Below are 15,721 nucleotides of genomic sequence, written 5' to 3'. Positions count from 1 at the left end.
TAGGTTCATTCTAAAACCAGCCCCCTGTGGACTGGAGCAAGGATCTCACAGAGGGAGCCCCGAATGGCGTGTAGGAGACAGGTATTGGGCAGCTCGGGAGACCAGTCTCTACCGTGGATGAAGCACCTGTAGAACAACTCCTTTTCCTCCTGCTCATTGTTGTTGGATTCACAGATTTTTTTGTTTAATGGAGTCCATTGCTCTGGTTCTGTTCGGGTTTATGTTGTTTGCCTTCCCACTTATCAGGGCTCGAGTGTGTGCCATCAGCTGCCCATGCGTAATTGAGAGATGGGTGATTTAGCTAAAGCTAAACCCGAAAAATCAGCCCAAATCAGATGATCGTAACCAAGTTAGTTAGATTAAAAGTCGAAAAGTATTGATGAAAGCCTAGGCCTGGATGATTTGTTTCATCTTTCTCCTTTCCCTCAACCCTGCCCTCCACCGCACAACAAAACTACCACACAAAACCTCACGGTGACACCATCTGGGTACTCTTCTGTGGCAAGTGTGTGCATCTCAGCCCCACTTTATGAGAACTTTTGAATGGACAGAAAGAACATATAGAGATTAATAGCACGTCCAGGAGGTGACTTTATCAAATCTGAACATTTTGCCACACTTGTTTTTGCCACCACATAACATATTCTGAGTTTCCTGAAGTCTCCTGGTGAGCCCTGCCTTAACCCCATTTCTCATTTTTTTCTTCAGACTTGTTTTTCTTTTATTATTTATTACTATTATTATTATTGTTTTGCTTTGCTTTTTTGTTATTGTTGATGCTTGGTGGTAATCCAGGCTTATTCCTGGTGTAGTACTCAGGTCACTCCTGATGGTCTCCAGGGGACCATATGATGCAGATCAAATCTGGGTCTCTTGCACATAAAACATGCACTCCAACACTTGGAGCCAACATATTGCATTTTTGGCTTGTTGTTGAGCCACAACTGGCAGTGCTCAGGGCTTAGCTTATTTCTGGTTCATTTGCTAGGAATCGCTCTTGGCAGTGCTTAGGGGACCATATATGGTGCTGGGGATTGAATCAGAATCAGTCACATGCAAGGCAAGTGCCTAAACCCCTATACTGTCTCTCTGCCCCTTCAACGCATGTTTGATGATCTATTTCTCTGTCTCCTTCCCTAGTATTTCCTAAGAAGGTGTCTAAACACCTTCTGAAAATGCATTACTTAGAATTAAATCCTTGTTTCAGTGTCTGCTCCTGGAACAACCAAAACAAAGACAAAAAAAAAATCCAACCCCAATATACAGAAGTGCTTTCTCTTTCTGACAAGGCAGAACAAGAGATGCTAATGGCCCCGCGGGTGGCAGATCCTGGCATGTGGAGTGTACACTCTCCCCGTGACCCATGGGGCTGGCATCACTGGGTTTCCGCTCTTTATAGAGCATAGTCACAATAACTTTTAAATGAATGGCTTTCATCCTCATTTTATTTTCTAACCTTACATTTCCTCTCTTCTGTGTTTGGGAGAATTCTGTAAATGCAATTTCCTGTTAATTTCGTGAAGAAGAGTAGGCTGACGAGCCAGTGATTGTTCACTCTTCAGGAACTCTGAGTTCTCATCCCTTCGACCCAAGCTGTCGCAGGAGCATCATTTCATCGCTGTGCGTGCCTTTGAATGAAAAAGATTGCGATTTTCAAGCTAAGGTGGTTTGAGAGCAAAATGACAGAGTTGCTACATGTTCAGCCTGGACTTGCCTCATCTGAATCTGCATCTCAGTGACTTCTAGTAAGAGTCAAATGTGTGCTCAGGTCTCCTCGTTCAGTCTGATAACTGAATGCTCTTAGTTCCTCCGAGTACATTAAAATTGAGGGGAGAGGGATGAGAGTTAGCCAGCGGTGGTAGAAAAGGCTTCCATGAGATGGTCAATTTCATCCTGCTTTTACTTCTCCTTCTTTGGACTCATTCACTCTGCCTTGTTACCTCCAGGGTTCCTTGAAACTTACCACAGGGAAGCAGAAAATGTTTAGTGCGTCTTAAACCTGCAGATTGCCAGTCTGCGCTTTCCTATCCATCTACCTGTGTGTCCACCTTAATGTGCTTTTGTTTAGTTATTGGAACGTCCAGTCCAGTGTCTGCCCTGAACCTCTTGGGACTCTTAAATCTTTCTTATTCGTGCAATGATTCAGGTACGCACAGTCTACCAATCTCTGCACACCTCTTTATTACTAGTTCGTTACAGGACCATTTCATGGCTCTCTCTGCTACCGCTACTGGAAATGATAGACCTTCCTCCTTAAAACCCACTCCTGCTTTCTCTTCTACTCTGGATATCAATTATTATTTGAAATTAGCCTAGTTTTAACATTGTTGGCTAATATAAGTCTGTGCATGTATAGATTTTTTTTTAAAGAATGACTTTTTAAGAAATTCTTACATGGTTGTTATTTTTAATGATGGTTTTAATGGTAACCCAAGATGTTCCTGCCTAGGGAGCCCCTTTCTTCTGCCTATAATGAGGATTCACTCATTTGCACGGTCCTAAGATTTATGGAATGACGAGGTGTGGGGAGAAAGCACCTTTTCGTTGTATTACATCTAAAATGAACTATCCCCAAAGCAAAACCAGCACACACAAAAGGGCAGTAAAACTCTGTGTGTGTGTGTGTATGTATGTGTGTGTATGCTGTTTAGCCATCTGTTTATTGAGCTATCCCGACAAGGTGCTGGTTTCAGACTGAGTTATTATTTCATTGCCATCAGTTTTTTTTGTTTTGCTGTTTACCCTGAGTTCTCTCTCCTTTTCTGCCCTCACCACCTCTGCCCCTTTTGCTGCGTAATCTAAATGCTACCATAAAAACACAGCTATGTTATGACTTATAATGGTTTGTTTCATGAAAACTTGAATTTGGGGGAAGTGAAAGAAGACACTCCTTATTTCGTACAGTTTGGTGCAGTGTGCTTTTAGACATATGACCCTAAGAACATTTGGAATTACACAAAATGTTTTCTTTTCCTCTTTTCTGTAGAAATGTTTTCTTTTCCTCTTTTCTGTAGAAATGGGTTCAGTTTTCCACTAACATGTCATGTGAGTCCCTCCAGGGGTTTGACTCCCTGAATTCTGTGCACCCCATCTTTTCAGGACCCTTAGAGTCTGCCCCATTTCCCCTGACCTTTCACCTTTGCCCTTGAAACTCCAGGGTGAGGGCCAGTAGCCGCATAAGTGAGGAAGCTGGCACTTGTGGGCCCCACTGAACCTCATATTCTGTTATTAAAGGTCAAAGACCAGGTTAATTTTGAGCAAGGTAAGGGAAACTACTGCTGGCTGGGTTGTTGTCATTGTCATTGTTTTTAATTTAGTCACCATAAAATATCAATTTATTCATGACGGGGTTTCAGGAATACAATGTTCCGACACCAAGACCTTCACCAGTGTCCATGATCCTCCATCAAAACCCCCAGTTTCCCTCCCATCCACCAGCCTGCCTCTATGCCAGGCACTTTCTTTTTTTTTTCTTAATAAAAATTTTATTTTATTAAATCACCGTGTGGAAGATTACAATGCTTTCAGGCTTAGGTCTCAGTTATACAATGCTGAAACAACAATCCCTTCACCAGTGCCCATATACCACCACCAAAAAAAAAAAAACCCACACAGTACACCTCCCATCCCGCCCCCCCCACCCCCTACCTTGTAACTGATAAGTTTCATTTTACATTCTGTTTACTTTGGTTACATTCAATATTTCAACACAAACCTCATTATTGTTGTTAGGAGTACCCCACTAGATTCAGACCTACTGTGAAGACAAATAAGGTCGCGCGGCTGCTACTGCGGCCGCGCGGTTTTGAATTTCTGTACTTTGACACAAAGTCCAGGGAGATTTCTTCCAGATATTGGATCATTGCAGGCTTGAAAACCCAATCTGTGGTTGTCTTAATATGGCGGACACCGCGCCCTTCATCCCCGAAGAGAAAGAGGCGAGAGAGAGAAATACCTTTCCCCTCCTGGGCGGGCAAGGGGCCGAGGCTTAGTTCTCAGGCTGGAGACATTCTGCGAGGAGTTGCCCATGCCGAAAGAGGTTTTATTGGTCTGGATTCACCTTGTGCAGCTGCGGAGAGGCCGCACACGCGTGCGGCCCCCGGGATCACATCTCGGCGGTGGGAGGGGCCGGTGCCTCCCACCTTCCCAAGAGCACCCTCGTGTCCTTTTGCTGCAGTTTTTGTCGCAAATCCCATCTGTGGTCGTCTTAATATGGTGGACACCGCGCCCTTCATCCCCGGAGAGAAAGAGGCGAGAGAGAGAAATACCTTTCCCCTCCTGGGCGGGCAAGGGGCCGAGGCTTAGTTCTCAGGCTGGAGACATTCTGCGAGGAGTTGCTCATGAATGCCAGGCACTTTCTGATGCGAATTTCAGCTGGGGATGAATTCCACCACCTTTTAGTATCCCTGTACCTCCCGAGCGACTGCGTCTTTCCACGGTTGTGGTATTCTCTTTCCTGTCCTGTCCTGCCCCCGCAGTGGCCAGCTTCCTGCTGAAAACCAGTCCTCATGTTCTTCGCTTCCATTGCCTTTGGGTGTTTGTTGTTCCCAACTATGTTTCTTTATATCCCGCTTATAAGAAATCATCCTGGCCCTCTTTCTCTGCCTAATTTCACTCTGCTGGCTGTTCTGGTCTTGGTTTACCTAGTAGGTGAATTCTGGAAGCAAAGGGGACCCTCATCATCCCCTCCCCCACCCCTGCCTTAGAAACATTGGGTGGACAAAGTCCTTGTTGTCTCCCACCCCCTCCATCAATAAAAATGTCTGCAAGGAGCTCAGCTCCGGCCTGTATCCTGACTCCTTGCTGTTGGTTCTTCCAAATAGCACTCAAGTATCCTATAATTCTCTTCTTGCTTTTTTCATTGTTCTGACTTTTGGGCCACGTCTGGCAGTGCAAGTGGGGCTAGTCCTGGCTCTGTGCTCAGGAGTAGCCCCTGGCAGTTCTCAGGAGACCACCTGGGGTGCTGGGGACTGACCTCTGGTCAGCCACATGTGAAACAACCATTTTACACTGCCGTACTCTTTTCCATCCTGTGCCTTGTTCTTTCTTGCTCTCTCAGGCTTTCTGCACCCAAATCCTGTATAGCTGAGGGCAGAGAATGCCGCTCTCCCCTCAGCCCTACAGCCGATTAAGAACTTAAGGAATGGCAGCTCCTGGTCACGGGGCTCTCTTTGCTTCCTTGACTTTGGAAATGAGGCATTTCATTTCTAACCATGATTTGAGGACTCCGTGATTGCGTTTCCCACAATACAAAATCTGAGCTGCCTCTAGATTTTGATATTTTTCATTAAAAATCCCTTTGCTTCTTTCCTCTTGCTTTTCTTGATAGTGCAGAGATAGGACAGTCCCGTGCACCTACCAACCCCCCTTTTAGGTTCAAACTTTAGACTATTTTCAATATCTGCAACATTATCTTTTGAATAATAATTACCTCTTATATTAAATTATAAGACAGCAGGATTCAGGATTAGATCTCCCCATATTATTCTAGTGAAGGAAATTATGACAGGGGTCATTTTTTAGAATTATGTAGCAGGGTAAAAGGTCCCAGGCAGCATTAGAAGGCAAAGGCGTTTATAATTAAATTGTAATTTAGGCCAGTGATTTATCGTTTTCTCAATGAAAAATTTGGTGCTGCCGAGAGATCCTATGAGGAACTTTAGTGAGATACAACTTAATGAAATAATAAAAAGAAAAATTATTCCGGAATAGATTGTATTATAGTGGTGGAACAATTGCGGCCTGTCTGCTGCGGGTATTTCCATTATCAATCCTATTTTTCAAGGATTTCTAATTTAACTATCATTTGCTTTTCATGATAAAACATGGCATGGGAATTTTGAGTTTTAGATCTAAAACATTTTAGGGAAGACTTTGAAAGTATAATTACAATCTTTGGTTGGTATTTTTGCTGTTTGCGCATTTACAATCATTTGACCATTTGCTTAAAATCTATTGAAAGAGAAGGAATGTGACTTCAGTAACTTCCATCCCCACCCCCGCCCCACCCCCTCACACATCTTGTGCCTCATTAAATTCATTTAGCATAATAGGTGGGTTGTTGATTGTGTGAGGTTGTGTCCACTCTGGTGGGCCTCCAATATTGATCTATTATTTTCTGTCTGTTCACAATGCTGTATATCTCTTGAATTGCACACAAACTCAGATTGCTGGGAAGAATATCCCCCCAGTGAAAAGACAGACTGTAGAATATTGGGGAACTAAAAGAGAGGAAATGCCTTTGCTAAAAAAAAATGAAGAAAGAAGAATAAAGATGGGGCTGGAGGGATAGTAAAGGGTAAAGTGTTTGCCATGCATGTGCACGAGGCTGTTCCAGATTTGATGCCCAGCAACTCATACAAACCCTCAAGCACTGTCAGAAGGAATATCTGAGCACAGAGCCAGGAGTAAGCCCTGGACACAGCCAGCTGTGGTCCTAAAACTGAAAAGAAAAAAATAAGAATAAATGGAATAATAAAGACTTTTCACAACCTTTTAATACTTTTAATTTAGATGGAGCGCAGTTTGGACCACTCAAGGCAGTACTTGAGGGCTAATCCCAGTTATGTGCTCGTAAATTGCTCCTGTCAGTGCTCTGGGACCATACAGTGCTGGAGAAGAAATTGGAACCCCTTAATGCTGAACATGTATTGAGTCCATTGACCTGTCTCTCTGATTTATCTTTCAATACTACATAATTTTTTAAATCTCATCATGACCAAACATTTGTCTCTCAATAGACCAATTCCATTGATGTTTTGAGCATAGAGACTGAGCATCTTTTTTTTTTCTTTTTGGATTACATCCAGCGATGCACAGGGGTTACTCCTGGCTTTGCACTCAGGAATTACTCCTGGAGGTGCTCAGGGGACCATATGGGATGCTGGGGATAGAACCCGGGACAGTGGTATGCAAGGCAAACGCCCTACCCACTGTGCTATCCTCCAGCCCCCAAGACTGAGCATCTTTTTAAAAAAGATACATTTTGCACATGTGGTATTATACTTTATTATCATCCAAATTGTTCACTAATTGTTATTTTTTAATTGCCATCATAGAACCTTGATTGCTTTAATGATCATGGTGGTAGTTCTTTGAAATCAATCATACCAATAAACATTTAGTGGCATGTGTTGTAAATAATTGATGGAAAATGATCTAAATATCTATTTATCCAATAGTCGGCAATAGCTTCTTCACTGAATACTTAATCTTTTGGGTAAATAAAGTGTGTTTCAAAAAATGCAATGTGCATTTACATAATACACTTTAGGTGGATTAAGAAAACAACATGTATTTTACACATTCTTTAAATATGTTTTCTTCAATAGCAGAAGTTGTTATCATTCACTGAGTAAATAACACACGTTTGAGAAATTATGTAAATACTTGGAGCTATGAAGATGAAAATGTCTTGTAAGGACCCATTAACGTTTGTCGTAGGAGTCTCTGATAAGAGAGTAAGTTCTATATTTCTTTTAAAACATTAAAAATAAAATAAAATAAGGGGCTGGAGCAATAGCACAGTGGGTAGGGTGTTTGCCTTGCACGCGGCTGATCCAGGTTTGATTCCCAGCATCCTATATGGTCCCCTGAGCACTGCCAGGAGTAATTCCTGAGTGCAGAGTCAGGAGTAACCCCTGAGCATTGCCAGGTGTGACCCCAAAAGCAAAATAAATAAATATATAAAATAAAATAAAAGCAGGCTTTGGAATGAAACTTTCAGGAACAAGAGAACCTTCATAAGCATCAAGTGTTCAGAAAAGGGGTGTGTTTGTTAATTTTTCCTGCAAACTATGTAACTATGCCCTTCAGAATGCTCTACCCAGATATTTATCTGTAGTTTATTAGGCTGTAGTTTCTCTACCAGAGTCAGAATTGACCAGTTTGGGTACTGCTGACATTGTTCAGCAAGCAAAGTCCTGGGGTGATTAAAAGCAAAGGCAAGCAGCATGGCCTTGGGCAACTGACTTAACAGTTTTTCATTTGTAAAAATAGGAATAATAATAGATTCTGCCTCATAGCAGTGTTAGCACATTAAATAAGTATTAATGTAAAGTACTTATAACCATGGAGTAAGTACTTAATAAATGCTAGCCAGTGTGCTGTTTACTTGTAATTATAGCCTGTGTACATCACCACTAGACAGACATTGACAGAAATATTCTATTAAAGACCTGTCATCCAAACTTGGTGATCTAAATTTTGACCTACATCTGAAAAACTCTTCAAAGTGAAGCCACAAAAGAACCCTAAACCACTAGGGGAAGTGACTGATGCTGAAGCTGATCCCCAAACTAGCTCTTTGATTCATGTGAAATTTGTTAATCTGACATTTTATATTCAGTGATCGTGTCCTATTAAAACTTTTTATTTCAAATGATTTTTACCTCAGATAAAGTAGTTAAAGAACAGAGAAGATGTCTCTAGTCCTAGCAGTCAGCATCCCCTGATGTTAACTCACATCTTGCGTGATGCTGGTAACAATTTTCAAGAAATCAACACCCAGAGAATCCAATGACCTGATGGTGCACCTTGGTTTGAATATCATCTGTTTCCTGTTCTCTTCCTGTTCCAGGATCCAGTTGAGGAGACAGCACGGTTCTACTTGTCTTGTCCCTTTAGTTGCCTCCCCTCTTTGATAGCTCCTCAGTCTGTCTTTGACTTCTGTGACCCTGGCAGTTTTAAAGTGAACTTGTCATTTATTTTGTAGAGCGCCCTTCAGTTTGGGGTTTTGTGATGTTTTTCATAATTAGATTGAGGTCATAGAGTTTGGGCAAGAATATAACAGAGGCGGTATGCCCTTCCCCATCTGTCATGCCACAGGGCTAGGCAACAGCCTGATTTTTCTACTGTAACTCTGCGGTATCTTTGTTTTGATGATCTGTAGGCAAGTAGCTACTATTAGAATTGTCATACCATAGATCGAATGACTACTGTTGATGGTTGTATGTTTTAAGCTGGGAATTTACTAACACTTTATTCCCGCATTACAACTTCAATTTTAAGAGTCTGTTATTATTTCCAGAAGGCACTGAATGCTGAATGATATGAAAGCCACAATCTAAAGGATGAATGGAAACTGAAGAAGGATGCTGTGGGAGAAGGGAGAAGAGAACAACTTAGCTTGTCATCCACCATGCTCACATAGTGGGTGTCTTTGACAGGGCTGACATTAGACACAGAAAGAAGTAATGGACCCAAAACTGAGCAGTGTGCTACCTCCAGGCCTTGTTGGTGTGTTTTAAACATCAACATAACAAACTGTGGGAGGAGCTTTCCAGTTTGTGTGGTTGATGGGAATTAGTGGTAGCTAAAGGTATCTTTAATCAATGGCACTTTGATCAGAGTTCTTTTCTTGGGCAAGGGTGGGGGGGCGGCACTAGGGATATTAGACCACATCCAGGTGTGCTCAGAAATCACTCTTGGCAGTCCTCAGGGAACCATGTGGTAGTTTTAGGGATCAAACCTGGGTTGGCTGCATGCAAGGCAAGTACCTTACCTGCTGTACTATCTCTACGTCTGGTTTTGATTCCTTGACTCAATACCATTTCATTTCCGTGGCTAATGGTGATGTATATAACTGCCACAAAATTGGCCAGCTTCACAGTGTTAACTTCAGGAGGGTTAACAAGACTCTGTTCCTATGTCTTCCTCTTTACAAGCGGAAAGTCAAGTTAGTCGATTTTATGCAGACCCTGCCTGGTGGCCTTCTCTCTGCAAGCTGCTGATTGAGAACAATCAGAACTGAGATGCTCTGCCAAAGGCTATTTCTTCTGGCTCATGCTCAACTTGGGTAACATGGAGGGCAAGTCAGAATTTCCACAGAAGCAGATGCTACCATAAGTAGGTATCAGTGACAAATACGAATTGGGTGACTACTTCATTCCTCTCCCTGTGACCTGTAAAACTCTGGGGGCTTATATATATGGCTCCATTTCCAAGAACGCCCAGGGGCTATAAGCTCTAATCACCCACTCATTTGATAATACACCCTATTGACTTCCTTCCCTTCTATGTCTTATAGTCTAGGACCCTATTGGTTTCATCTAGGCACATTTCTCCTCTAAGTGACTTGTGTTCTAATCCTCGTCTCCCAGTGTATATTTGATAGCATGTAAACTATAGCCAGACCAAGTCTAAATGCTCGACCTAACATTGCTTTCCAAACCCTTACCTCCTCTTCTTTGCTGCTACTTTTTGATTCCTTTATTTCTCTAACTCTTATCTAACTGATTCTTTCCTGAAGAGCCAGAACAGGAAGGTGAATGGGTGATAAGGTAGTGGGAATGCCAAGACAAGTAAGTCTCACACAGTCAATGCAAGACATGTATTGAATACCTGCTGTGAATCAGGCACCAGACTTCATTAAGTGCTTTCAGTGCTTAACTGGTCTCATTCTTTTGACAGCCCTGGAAGAAAGAGGATGGTTTTGTATCTATTATGGAGATGGGAGAAAAATGACATGAAGAGGGCTTAAGAGAGGGGAGTATAATCATAAAACTGCTAACCAAGCAACCTAGGTTTGAAGTCTCAGCCTTTGACCTTTTTACCAGCTCTGGTGTCCTTCTACAGTCAGTCTTGGACCAAGAACAGCAAGACCTAGGTTTGAATCCCAGCTCTGCTCTTTACTAGCTTTACAGTCAGAGGCATGTGGTTCTTTTCTCCTGAACTCGTCTTGATGTCTATTAAATGGAAACTGACATGTAAGCAGTGAACATCATCATGAAGTATTTGACATCACCATGGCCGGTGAGGTGCACTGAGATCATCATTTTCAGCCAGGGGGGAAAAATCATATTGATTGGTATTTGGCTGAAAGAACTCTTGTAAACTATTTACCAGCTGGGACTCATATGTGGGTGGGAGAGAGAGAATGGAGAGAATGGGTAGAGACAAGTAGTTTCCTCCAAAATTGATTGCTCTGTTGCACCCACTAGTGTAGAAAGCTCTGCAGGAATGAGTTGGAGTTGTGTCTCTGAGAAAGTCACCTCAGCCTTCTTGTGGCCACACATGGATCTAAGCTGCCTTCTCTCCATAACATGCTGGCTGATCTTGGGTCTGGCATAGCTGCTTTTCTTCCCCCCCACCATACCATGACAGCAAATGACTTTGTCATCACGTAATATTTCCTATTTTCCATTGTCAAGTTGTCATTTATTTTTTTATGAATCCAGCACTCGTTACCACTTTTGGGGGAAGGGGTGAAGAAGAGGTGCAGTCTAGGGCAGATTTCCTAGCAAAGAAGTTCATCTTCCCACCCCAAAACTTGGAAAGTCGGTGGAGCCATCCCTGCTCAATCCCTGAACCAAAAGAATTAGGAAACATCTGTATGAAAAGTACTCATTGGGAGTGGACTGTGCAGAATCAGAGGTGTGACCTTGTTCCGAATTGGTAGGTCGTATAGTTGCTGATACACAAATTTTTCTTGTTTCCTCTCATCTCATGAGCCATTGTGTGGGATCTGTAATTCATCACATGCGAGTTCATAGATGTCACAACTTTCACAGGGGTAAACCAGTTATGGGAAATGGGCAAGTGGAAAATGATTTTGTCTATTGTAGGTGGGACCTTCACTGAAGTGAGAGTTTTGAACTAACAGGTAGGATGTTCCATTTTGTGACTCAAGGCATTTATGCCTGTTAGGCAGGGACAGTGTGCAGATTATGAAGAGGAAAGAGCCTGATTTCCATCTTCTTGGTGCAGAAGACAGGCTGGTCTGGATTCTCACTTGTCATTTCTTGCCTGGTCGGGTTATGGGAGCTGTCCAGGGAAAACTTCAGGATCCTACTCCAACACAAACATAGTGAAAAGCTCTAATCCGAAGTGAATCTTCTATAAATAATAAACAGCAAATAGGATGCATTTACTTATATTAACCACCAAATAGGTCAGGCGTAGTGTTGGAAAATGCAGGCATCACAATAAAACATTCCCCAGCTGCAGAAATTGATGGGAATGTGCAGATTTTCTGGACATGGTACAGGAAAATATAGCATGCACCTAGGTTCACAACTTAAAATATTTATATGTTATCTCAGAAAGTGCGATTTTTGAATTGCTTTTTATTACAAACTGATAGAACTCAAGGGTGCTCTGTCCTCATTGAAGTCTATCTTATTTTTCCTGATTGCTCAGTAGTTCATGCTAACTTTAGTCTCCCAGACCTGTGGCATCCTCAAGAGAATTGTAGCTCTTGCCAATTTTTTTTGTATGTGTGTGGATTTCTTGCTGAACAACTTGGCATTCATCTGTGATCCTCTTCCGTTTCTTCAATGGGTCTAATTTCGCATGTTAGGAATCTTATTGTTTGCCAGCCAAAATAAAACGGCACAGTTCAAAACTATTTATACAATTTCAAAACACTTTTTTAATTCGATGTTCAGTGGGTTTGCCTTTCTTCCTCGATTGTATGTTCATTCGTTTCTTTCATGCCAGGAATAATTAGACAATTAAGTGCTGATACTCTGGGAACGAAATAGCATATTTTCATGGAAATTCTCACCTGCAAAAAAAAAATACCCCATCTAATTCACATTCCCCTGAAATGGGATGATTTTTGGAACTCAGTAAAGTGTTCCATTGTGAACCCTAACATATAGATATTTGCACATGGTCAAAGATATGGCACTGTAATTCAATTGAGAAATGGCAGTAATTACTTTTTCCCCAGGAAGAGTAATTCTTGCAGTTAAAAATATACCGTGGTTGGGTGAGACATTTCTGCACTTTCCCAATTTGCTTATAGCACAGTCATTACCCATGTAAGTCTGTGATTCTGTTGTGGTGATTAGAAAAGTAAATAAAGCTGCTTGTTGTCCTACCATATATGCAGATGTGTATCTGTATAAATGTCTATATCGGTGGGTAATTTTGTTGCTGTTTTGAAATTTCTTAAAAGCTAATTCTTTCCCTCCCTTCCACATTCCAGAATTGCCATACTTAGATGAAATCAGAGCCATGTTTACTTGGGATCAGGCTGCTTGTAGGTCTGGTGGTTCTCATTCATACAAAAAGGATGTAAAGCATCTCCCAGCTAAACCCACAGGGTTCTTTCTGTAGCTTCCCATTTCTACTGACTTCCAGTCATCTCTTTAAAGAAAGCGAAGCCCCTTCCATTTCAGGAGAGTTCCTACGTCTTCTTCCCCACCCATGCCTTTCTACCACATTCTCTCTGTTAGTTGTGAATCAGTAAATCCCTCTCATACTCCAAAGAGAATCCTTAAGTTCCACTTCTTGAAATGAGGAATGTCAAATAATTTGTGGACATCTTTTTAAAACCACCAGAATCTTGGAGAAAATTGCTATGGACATGTATCATGCATAGAAAACAGCTGGTCTAAAAATAGGTTTTGGGGAGAATGTCTGATACAAGTGGAGGCCAAGTTATTTGATTATAATCCCTTTTACCCACTAAACGTGAAACCCTATTAGGCTGGAACCGCATCAGCATTGATTCCCCAGCACTACAAATTCCTTGCATCTAAGAGATGCTCCTTTAAAATGTTTAGAATGTCAGGATCAACGAATCAGTCACTCAATAAACGAAAGTGGAATGAAGAATGAGTGATTTGGTTCTATAACTTGTGAGATAATATGTCAAAATGGTACAGAAGATTCCCTCTGAGCCATCTAGGCTACTGCCTGAGGTCAAGCCAAGCAACCCATGCACTTCCTTGGGAAGTACCTTTACTCTCTCAGAGCTTCAGTGTAACAGTGGATTGCTCTGAGCTACCCGCCCCCCTAGAATTGTTATAAGGATTGTGTCATCTTGACTATTAGGTATCATACTGGGTGTATAATAAATATAGAATATATGTTAACTATTATTATAACTCATTAGCTGAGTGCGTAGGGTGTTTGCCTTGCACATGGCCGACCCGGGTTTGATTCTTCCGTCCCTCTCAGAGATCCCAGCAAGTTACTGACAGTATCCCGCCCGCACAGCAGAGCCTGGCAAGCTACCCATGGAGTATTTGATATACCAAAAACAGTAACAACAAGTCTCACAATGGAGATGTTACTGGTGCCCGCTCAAGCGAATCTATGAACAATGGGAGGACAGTGCTACAGTGCTACAGTGCTTGTAATATTTAGTTCTTTAGCTACTAAATAGTAGAGCCAGAATTGAAATCCACTTGTCTTTTTTGAAAGACCATAATCTTGGAGCTGGAGCAATAGTACAGTGAACAGCGTGATTGTCTTGCACATAGCCAACATGAGTTTGATCCCTGGCACTTCATATGGTCCGCCAAGCCTACCAGGAGTGATCCTTGAATTCAGAGCCAGGAGTAAGCTCTGAGCAATGCCAGGTGTGTGTCCAAAACCAAAACCAAAAAAAAAATCATAGTTATAGTGTTTCTGCTTTTAATAGTGAATATAATATCAGTCTTTAACTGGTAGTATATTTAAACTCATTAGGTCACTTTGGTTAGTATTTTGATAGAAATACTTTAATACTTGGTTGAACTAATTCGTGGAATGCTTATTGTTCTTGTCTTTATAATGTGGAAGTAAATCATTAAGCTTCTCTGAGTTAGCAGATTTGCAGAGTTAGCAGATTTCTCTAGGTTACTTCCTGAGAACCACCACGACCATGCTATTGACTAAGCCAATGTTTCTTAACCAGGTGTCACATGTTGGGTCCCCAGATATTCCAAAGGGACCACAGGTGAAAACTGTGTCAATGGTGGGGGAGCATAGTATGAGATTAGGGGAAACAACCACTAGGATGGAGCAGCACACAGGAAGGAAATGAGGTCGAAAGGGGACCATGGTAGGAAAAAGGTTGAGACACATTAAACTACGCTATGTGACATGGACAGAGCAGCAGCAGCAACAACAAGAAGCCACACCAGTCTCCACTTAATAACCCAGCGACCTCATGTAACTTATGTTGCGAATGAGTAAGAAAACATTCATTGCTTATGAGTATCAGTTTCTTCTGTCTTTCTTTGCATGCCATTCATTATTAGGTGTGATATGGGGGAAGGGGAAATCGGTTTATCAGTTTTCTAGTTACTAATAATGAACTACCCTCCAATCCCTGTCATCTGATCACCCATCACTGACTAAGAGATTTGGTCCAGGTCGGCTGGGTGGTGCTACTGTTGCCCCCAGGGCTTGAAGGAAACAGGAGGTCTAGGAGGGCATCCAGCATGTGTTTGGTGCTGCTCTGCCATTGATCGGACCCATCCTGGCATTTCCATCTTGGCTGCCAAAGAAAAACAGCTTAATGCAAAAGTGCTTTTTCAAGTTTCTGCAGAGTGATGCTTGCAATGTTGGCAAATGCCCCGTCAGTCAAGAAAGTCACAAGGTCAAGCACATTTAGATTCCAGCAAGGGAGAAATAAGCTCCACTCCTTGATGAGATGCTGCCATCAGGAGAAGGGAGGGATCACTGCCAACATCTTTGCAAACAATTACCTGGGTGTGGAAGAGAATTTCAAGCTCTTATTTGCAAGGTGTGAAGCAAGTCCTTAAAAATCTTTTGAGGGGTTCACAGCTCAAAATTATACTCGACACAGAATTGATTTGAAATGCACTTCTTGGAGGCCTGCCTCAAGCACGTTACTTTCGGAACACAGTTTTGGGGACTCACTGAAACCTTAAGTCAAGTGCCCTGCCTATGAGGCTGAGATTCACCAGATTCAAAGAGCCTGTGGGGTGAAACTGTGTTGTGAGTACAAAAGCCTCATTTGTGCTTCTTAAACTCCAGATCT

This window comes from Sorex araneus, chromosome 8, assembly GCF_027595985.1.
Source record: "Sorex araneus isolate mSorAra2 chromosome 8, mSorAra2.pri, whole genome shotgun sequence".
In the NCBI taxonomy this organism is placed as follows: domain Eukaryota; kingdom Metazoa; phylum Chordata; class Mammalia; order Eulipotyphla; family Soricidae; genus Sorex; species Sorex araneus.
This window is presented reverse-complemented; position numbering follows the sequence as displayed.